This window comes from Physeter macrocephalus, chromosome 20, assembly GCF_002837175.3.
Source record: "Physeter macrocephalus isolate SW-GA chromosome 20, ASM283717v5, whole genome shotgun sequence".
Taxonomy (NCBI): domain Eukaryota; kingdom Metazoa; phylum Chordata; class Mammalia; order Artiodactyla; family Physeteridae; genus Physeter; species Physeter macrocephalus.
Window position 1 is genome coordinate 10,100,845 of NC_041233.1, and position 9,782 is coordinate 10,110,626.

A 9,782-nucleotide genomic window follows, 5' to 3' on the forward strand; every position below is an offset into this window, starting at 1 on the left:
ACAGATGAATGGATAAAGAAGATGTAGCCCATATATACAATGGAATATTACTCAGCCATAAAAATAAACGAAATTGAGTTATTTGTAGTGAGGAAGATGGACCTACAGTCTGTCATACAGAGTGAAGTAAGTCAGAAAAACAAATACCATATGCTAACACACATATATGGAATCTGAAAAAAAAATGGTTCTGATGAACCCAGGGGCAGGACAGGAATAAAGACACAGACGTAGAGAATGGACTTGAGGACACATGGAGGGGGAAGGGTAAGCTGGGAGGAAGTCAGAGAGTAGCACTGACATATACACACTACCAAATATAAAATAGCTAGCTAGTGGGAAGCAGCTGCATAGCACAGGGAGATCAGCTCGGTGCTTTGTGACCACCTAGAGGGGTGGGATAGGGAGGGTGGGAGGGAGGCACAAGAGGGGGGCGATATCAGGATATATGTATACATATAGCTGATTTACTGTTATACAGCAGAAACTAACACGACACTGTAAAGCAATTATACTCCAATAAAGTTGTTTAAAAAAAAAGTGGATATATAACTGATTCATTTTGCTGTACAGCAGAAACACAATATTGTAAATCAACTATACTCCAAAAAAATTAATTAAAAAAACGATGTGACAGAATTCCATAATGCATTTAGAAAATAATTAAAACACATGTAATAATAATGGTTATATGAGTGTGCATGCAAGCTACTTGACAAGTGTTATTTAAGTCAACAGGTGTGATAGCTGTTCTCTAATGCATTAAGAGAAGTTTTTAGAAACAAATACAATAAAAGTGGTTATAGTACTATGTGCATGTTATTTTGAGAGTGTTATTTCAAGGAATGCATGTGACAGCCTTGTAGTAATGCATTTTGAGAAATATTTTAAAACACATGGAATAATGATAGCTATAAGAGTACAACCATTTGCTACATTAAAAAGCTGTGTTATTTAAGGGAATGGTTATAATATCCACTCTGTAATGAATTTAGAGCAGTGTTTAGAAAGGCATGTAATAAAGATGGTTATTAGAGTGCTACATATCAGCTTCAATGAAAAGAGTGTTATTTCAGAGAATGCATATGATAGACATTCCATAACGCATTGAGAGATATGTTTAAAAACACATGGAATAATGGTTAAAACAGTGAAACCTGCTTGCTACACAGAGAAGAGAGCTGTTTAAGGAATTGGATTTGAAAGACATTCTGTAATACATTTAGAGAATTGTTTAAAAACCTACGTAGGAAAACGTTTAAAAGGTTGCTATGTACAAGCTACTTTGACAAGAGTGTTATACCAGGGAATGGATGATATAAACATTCTTTAATGCATTTAGAGAAGTGTTTAATGCCCTTTGATAATCTCCTCTGCTTGCTTCCTTTGTTATGTATTAAAAATGGTTATATGAGTGTTCTGTGCAAGATACTTTGACAAAAGTGACGTTTCTATCTCTAGCAGTATGACAAGAAGGAGCCAGCCAGTCACAGGTCTGGAGATATTCAGCATAGAAGAATGCACAGCTGTGTAGAGACACGGAAGCAGAATGTATCTGGCCAGAAATGAATTTAGTAAGGAGGCCAGTGTGGCTGGAAGGGGGCGTGGGCAGAGAGTAGGGGAGAAGAGTATGGGGAGGGCATGGCCTGGTATGTAATGACTGAATTAGTGATCTGTTGCTATGGGACAACATTTCCCAATGCTGGTGGCTTGAGCAACAAACATTTATTATCGCAGGTTTCTGGGACCAGGAATCGAGCGTGGCTCAGCTGGATGCTTCTGCCAGTGTCTCCCAGGAGGTTTGGGGCTGTAAACAAAACTGAGTCAGGATCTGACCTCAATGAAGGAGTAGTATAAAGATGCAGTTTGGACTGAAGTTCTGAGTTCTTCTCTGTCTGTTGCTTTCCTCAGTTCTGGGCCATGTGGGCCTCTCCAGATAGCAAGGGACCAGACAGAGGGCAGGAGGGAGAGACAGAAGGGTAGACAAAGAGAGAAACAGAGAGAGAGACAGGGAGGGAAGGAGGTTAGACACTGACTGTTGACAACCAAATCTTGGAAGTGACCTTGTATCACTTCGCCACCTTCCATGGAACAGAATGAGACACTAAGTCCAGTCCACACTCAAAAGTAAGAGATGACACAAGGATGTGTTCACCAGGATGTGGGGACCACAGGGGTCCCTCCATGAGTGGAGAAGGGGGAGGCCCTGAGAGCCTTACTGCCTTGCCCAGAACCACAGACTGCCAATAGGCAGAGCCAGATATGAACCCAACTCTGTGTCCTCAAAGCTGGGGCCTGGCTGCACCCAGGTTCTCTCAGGGGCTCTGGAAAAGGCTATGCTGGTGTAGTTAGAGCAGATATGGAGATGGCATGGGGAAGAGGGACAGTATTTTGCAGCCTAGATGGGTATCTGGCAACTTCTTCTCCTAGGAGGTGCCTATGTCATGGGAACCCTGAGTGAACCCCTGTCCACACCATAGCCAGGGAAGAGGGATCGAGAGACAGCTCTATGCTGAGTTTACTTCTTGTACTTTGAATCTATCTCTCACTGGACACTTGAAAACTGAGGTCCATAGACACACAGGGACTACCGCAGGGCCCACGACAGGCAGCGTCCAAGAGTGAGGGTGTGTTATGACCCTCTAGGCCAGGCTCAGACCCCTCCCATAGGGACTGCTTTGGTAATGAGAAATCCTAAGATCTTGGTAAGTTCTTGTCCATTTTTTCCCTATGGGGGGGTGGGCATTGTCTACTGGGCATTCAGGGAGTGAACACTGGCAAACACACACACACACACAGTGACATTAGACACTTAGACTGTGGTGTCAGAAGAGGAACAGACACAGGGAGGTGACAAGAGAAAGAAAAAAGGGTTTGGAGGCACTTCCAACATGTGATACCACTCCTCCACTTTTATAGATATTATTCCACATATGCCTGAGGACATCCCTAGAAGTACAGGCCACAACAGTCTCCACTGCACAGACAGGGAAACAGAAAGGTCCTGAGAGACACAGTGACTTATCCAGGATGGAGAACAGGTAAGAATGAGGAGTTGAGCCTGGAACCCAGGTCGGCCTCCTCAAAGCTGCGCACAGACCCTCCCCAGGAGCGGTGGAGAGGGCTGTGAGGTGTGACTGTGTGAGATATGGGGTTGCGTGGAGAAGGGGTGAGCCGTCGGCAGCCCAGAGGGCTGTGCGTAGCAGTGTTGTCTTGAGGGGATTCAAGTAAGGGGCCCCCAGGAAGTGAAGTCGCCTCCTTGGCAACAGACCCCAACAGAACTCGGAGCCCCGGGAGCCAGGCACACACGTTCTAGCGACAGCCCCACAGCCCGCTCACTTGGCTGGAGACGCTTCACAGAGACGGGTGTTCTCCTGCTGTGTCCTGACTTCCCAGGGCTTCTGCTTCAGGAAACCCCTGAGTGGGAGGTTTCTCAGATGCGTTAGACGGTTCAATACTTAACCTGGACGACTCTGGTCCTTTACCAGGAGGTCCCTAAGGGAACACGAGGTAGCCTAGAGCAGGCCAGTCCAAGCCCGGCTGCGTCTGGGAGCCCTCCCTGAGCAGCCTCACATCCCCGCATCTCCATGTGGGGGGAAGGGGGACTTGACGGGAGGGCTGTAATGGGGGAGGGGTGAGCTTGGGGCCGTTAGCCATTAGCCATCCTGCTCCACCACCGGTCAGCATCGCAGTGGTCCCCAAAGCCGCAGTCTCCCTGGGTCGCAGGCCACGGGACCTGGCCCCCATTTGCGCACTCACCCCCTTCACCGGCGTAGTCACCATGTTACTTAACGCCAAGTCCATGTGCCCAACGCACGCTGAGGCCAAACGATACCAAAATGTCAGAGTTTGGAGCAGAGAAAGGTTTATTGCAGGGCCATGCAAGGAGACGGGTGGCTCATGCCTTAAAAACTCCGAACTCCCCAAGAGCTTTCAGCAAAGCCCTTTTATAGGAAAGGTGAGGGAGGGGCGTGGTTAGCTGTTGCAGACTTATTGGTGTCAGATACTTTGTTCTTGAGGTCAGGTCATGGTCAGGTCACGATATTCCTTTAAACCTCCACCAAAACAAATGTTATTCTCTGTTCTGACAAGGAAGGGGAAGGTCCCAAGGCTCAGCTTTGGCCCTCCAAGGTCCAGGCCCTGGCTAAGAGGAGGGGGTCCCTGCGTGGGCCGCTTAACCCTGCCCAGGAGCGTTCATCCAGCACCCAGTCTGGGTCCTCCCGCCATTGCCCAGGTCCGGCTGAAGAGGCAGGTCTCAGCTGGCGGCACCCTTAGGGCTGAGTCCCCAGACCCTGCCCAGCCGTCATCACTGAGGGAGCCAGGCACCCAGCACCCAGCCTGCCCGTTGGCTTTTCATTTAAACTGGAGAGAATCATCTGTATAGGATCAACAGGAATACATTCTGTAGCAAATACCAATCAGGTTATTAACAATTGTCCGTCCCAGCTCATGGCAATTGTCCTTTTTGAGAACAACCCGAACCACAGAGGTGGACCTTAAGTAATGATGGGCCATGTCCTTGCAACTTAACCCTGACCTCTGGCCACCTCCTAGGGGTAGACAACTAATCTAAGCTGTACCAATTTTTGAAACTTGGAGAGACTGAAGCTGGTTGAAGCTGTTACCTTAAGGCAGTGTCCATGTACTCATGGACTGTGACCCATGGAGACCACCACTGCCATTAGGTCGTAGAAATGGGAATGGTGGAGAGGTGCACTGCTGCTTCAAGGCCTGGGCCTGGCCAGTGGGCAGCTGTGGTGAGGGCTCTGGAGCTCTGCAGGACACAGCCCTCAGCCTGTCCCCAGGTCCCCAGCTCGCCCACTAGCCTGAGGCCGGAGGCCCCGGAGGGCCCCGGGGAGAAGGCTGGGATTGTCTCTCACAGCGCCCTACCACAAGGACCACTGCGAGGCTGACTGTGGGTGGAGCAGGACCTCTAACCACCAAGCTAACGGTTTTGCACTAACAGCTGCATACCCGCTCCGTCCCTGTTACATCCTACGAGGGCGCTGCAGGGGCCTGGACAGCAGCCGAGATGAAGGGTTCACACTGTCCAACAGCAGATGCTGGGCGTGTGGGTGGGCACAAGCCAGCACCTCAGGCCCCTGGCCCGTGCACCCGACGGCCCCTGTACTGGGGTGGAGGGCCATCTTGGGGGTCAAATCCTGGGTCCTAGTGGGGCAGCCCCAGCCAGCCCACCTGTCCAGGCATGTGCAGCCGCACCTTGGAGAGGGCTTGGTAGGAGCCAGCAGGCCAGACGTGCAGGCAGCTGCATCATCGCCTGTGGGGCCGTTTAGTCCCCTCCCCAATCTCGGGAGGGCGAACGCCCGCGCTTCATGGCCTCCCCTTGCTCCCAGTGGCGACCCCACCGCAGCCACACTGGGCCTCCACACGTCCGAGCGGATAAGCCCGCACTGGGGCCACGACCACCTCTGTTCCAGCCATGCAGGGCAGCCACCCATGAGGTAGCCACCATGGCTCGTGAAAGCTCCAGGACAGCTGCACCCTTGGCCGGCAGCAACAGCCCACCTGCTACCTTGAGGAGCGACGATGGCAGAGGCAACCTCTGGCCCAGGCTCACACCAGCTGCCCGGAAGGCACCACATGAGCCTGGTCTGACATCATGGGATGCTCCTTGAGCCCCTTCTCTGGCTGTTACCTTTAAGAGTATTACACTTTCAGATTAAAAAGTTGCAGAACAGAGAATATCTGTTTCGTTGGAGGTTTGCAGGAACATCGTGACCTGACCGTGACTTGACCTACGTAGACAGCTAAAAGAAAAAAGGATTTCTGCACCAAGAAGTTCTCAACAACCAAACACCCCCCACCTTTCTGGTATAAAAGAAATCTGAATTCTGACTGGGGAAATATGGTTCTTTGAGACACTAGTCTGCCATCTTCTCGGTCTGCTGGCTTTCTGAATAAAGCCGTTATTCCTTGCCCTAACACTTTGTCTCCCGATTTATTGGCCTGTCATGCAGCGAGCAGGACAAGCTCGGACTTGCTATCAATTTTGGTGAGCCAGCCAGTAGGCCTTGCTGCTTGTGGCCAGACAGCCCAGGTTGGGAAATTTTGGGGTAAGGCCCTAGCTAGCAGCTGCCAGGACCACTTATCCTGAGGATCTTCCCTTCAAAATTCCCTGCAGTGGCACTGGCTACCCTGGCGCTTGGCAGCTGGAGCAAGTGATTGAATTTGGGAGCCGATGGGCTCCATACAGTAGCTAGCGTAAGTCACTCCAGTGTGTACAGCTGAGAACATTCTCCCCCGCTCAATTAGGGCTTTTTCTGTAAGGTAAAGGCTAATTTGTTTTGCATTTGATTGGGGTACCCTGTTGGAGAGGAGAATTCTTGTGGGACTCTACCACATTTGTGAACCTATTCGTTTGCTTTTGTTTTGTGTTCATTCAGGATGGAATTTGTTTGTGGTTGTGGTATTGGAATTTATGCTTTTTGTGTTTTGTTGCTCTTGAACTTGTAAATATAGGAAACATTCCATCTGTCCCTAAGGAAAGCTCTTTGGGGCGTATCTCAAATAAATGGGTACAATATAGCTGTGGGCCTATGACTAAGAAAGAGATGATATTCTATTATAATAGTGTGTGGCCCCAATATATGTTAGGATCAGGAGAGCGATGGCCCTTGAATGCCTCACTTAATTATTATACGATCTTGCATTTAGAACTATCTTGTGAAAGAGCAGGTAAAAATGACAAGATTCTATATGTAGAAGCATTTATGCTCTTCATCAGGAGGAAAAAAGTCAGATGGCTGCCACCTTATGATGCAGCAGTCTAAAAGGAAAACCAAGGGAAAATCTGTTCTACGAGAGAGAGTGAGAAAATGAGACTGAGGACATGTTATTTCAAAACTTAAACCCTCTCTGACCAACCCGGCTACCCCACTGGCCCAGCAAGCTGCACCAGTTGTTCTGACCACTCCCATGCCACCAATATATTCACTCCTTTTACCAATTCCTGTTTCCCCTACTTATGGGGATCAGTTAGAAGTGTCTATGTTAACCCCTGGGGCACAGGGGCCTGCTTTGGTGTCACCATCTAAGACCCGACAGGGCACCCAATTTGGACCGGGACCCACTTCTGGATTGGGGCAATTTCCCTTGCGCCAATATCCCACAGGATGCAAACGGCCAGCCAGCTGGGTTTCTATGGATGCACATCACAATCCATTCTCAACTTCAGATTTGTTTAATTGGAAAAACCATAACCCTGCTTACTGAGAGGACCCCCTCCACATGACTGAACTTTTCACTTCTATCTTTGCCACTCACCATCCCCCCTGGGTGAACATTCACATGGTTATGAATATGATTCTTACTGGGGATGAAAGGAGGATGGTCACTGGCTAGCAAGGAAGCACACCAGCTTCATCCAGCAGATCCAAATGGAACTCCAGAAGCAAATCTGGCAGTTCCTACTGCTAAGCCTGACTGGGATCCTAATAATGGAGATATACCGCATCTAGAGCATTATAGGAAGTGTATCTTAGTGCGTCTCCAAAAGGGGTACCTAGGCAAAAGAGCTTAAAATTCAGGAGATACACCAAAAATCCAATGAGGATCCATGAGACTTTCTAGAAAGAATTTATCAAAGCTTATAGATGCTACACTGATGCAGACCCTGAGGCCCCGAAAATATGAGAATGGTAAACATGACCTCCATTGGGCAAAGTGCCCCAGATATAAGAAGAAAATTACAAAAATTAGATAGTGCATTTGGAATGAACCCTTCTCAATTGGTAGATGTTGCTTTTAAAGTGTTCAACAACAGGGAACAATGACAGAAGGAAGATGATGCAAAATGGAATTCCACTTTTCTGGCAGCAGCATTAGACTCCTGGAAGGTGAGTAACCCAAACAGAGGTAAGCCACCATTGGGGAGGGAACAATGTGCTTACTATAAGGAGGAAGGGCATTGGGAAAAAGGTTGCCCTAGGCTAAAAAATAAGAAGGAAAACAATAAAAGAAAGACGGGAACCTTTCATATGGTAGAAAGAGAGGAACACTCTGATGATGAATGAAGAGAACCAGGGGCTCCCTTGGACTTGAGGTGTCCAATTCCAGTTTCCCCACAGGAGCCCCAAGTAACTTTGACAGTGGGGGACAAGTTGATTGACTTTCTGATTGATACGGGTGCAACATATGCTGTGGTAAACACCAAGGTGGCACAGAAAACATCTCAATCCATCCTGGTCATGGGAGTTTCTGGGCAAGTACAAAATCATTCTCTCTTACAGCCTCTAGAATGCCAATTAGGGGACCTCACCCTGAAACACAGTTTCTTATATATGCCAGCGTGTCGATCCCTCTTTTGGGCTGAGATCTCCTTTGTAAATTAAATGTTCAAGTAACTTTTTCACCAGAACAGCCTGACATCAGGGTCCCACTGAAGCACGTTTTAAGCCTACAGAGGGCACTCATGGACACCCCAGAAAAGGAGACAGAGCTCTTTCCCCCCGAAGTCTATGAAAAGGTAAGGCCAGAAGTATGGGCTGATGGCACCCCAGGGAAGGCCAAAACTACATGTCCAATAAAAATCCCATTAAAAAGGACCCCTGGGACACCTAATCTAAAACAATATCCTCTGAGGCAAGAGGCCCAAAAGGGAATTGAGACAATTCTTAAAAAGTTTTCGGGAAAAGGACTAATTAAACCTTGCAGGTCCCTGTATAAGACCGCTATTCTCCCAGTCAAAAAGCCAAACTCAGCAGAGTATCACTGTGTCTAAGACTTGAGGGCTATTAATGAAATAGTCCAAGATTTGCTCCCTGTGGTACCTAAGCCATACACTCTGTTCACAACTATTCTGGGAGAATACAGGTGGTTCTCAGTTTTGGACTTGAAAGATACTTTTTTTCTGCATTCCTATTGCAGAAGAATCACAGCAGCTATTTGCTTTTGAATGGCAGGACCCAGAAACACAGGTAGTCTAACAGTATTGCTGGACAGTCCTGCCTCAAGGATTTAAGGATTCCCCTACCTTGTTTGGGGAAATGTTGGCTAGGGACATTAGAAACTTAATATTGGATGAAGGACTCTTACTCCAAAATGTGGACAATTTGCTCATAGTGAGCCCTACATGTGTAAGTGTCTACAAAATACCATCAGAACCCTGAACTATTTGGCCAACAGTGGATATAAGGTTTCCCAGAAAAAGTCCCAAATACGTAAGCAACAAGTCATGTATCTGGACTTTGTCCTTTCCCAAGGACAGCAGGATCTTTTGCCTGATAGAAAACAGGTAACTGCAGGCTTGGGAACACCCAAGACTTGCAGACAGCTGAAGGGGTTTCTGGAATGACAGGGTTCTGTTGGATTTGGATCCCAAACTGTGGGCCCATAGAAAGCCCCTCTATGAGACTTTAAAGGGACATGATCTTGAGTCCCTTACTTGGTCTAAAGTAAGTTTCAAACAGCCTTTGATACAATAAAAACAAAGTCAGTCTCAGCCCTGGCTTTGGGACTACCAGACTTAAAGAAACCTTTCAAATTGTATGTACATGAGAGACAAGGCATAAGTCTCGGGGTGTTAATTCAAACTCTGGGGAATATCCCTCTACCTGTTTTCTACTTCTCAAAACAACCATAATTCAAAAAGAGTCATGTACCAAAATGTTCATTGCAGCTCTATTTACAATAGCCAGGACATGGAAGCAACCTAAGTGTCCATCAACAGATGAATGGATAAAGAGGATGTGGCACATATATACAATGGAATATTACTCAGCCATAAAAAGAAACAAAACTGAGTTATTTGTAGTGAGGTGGAT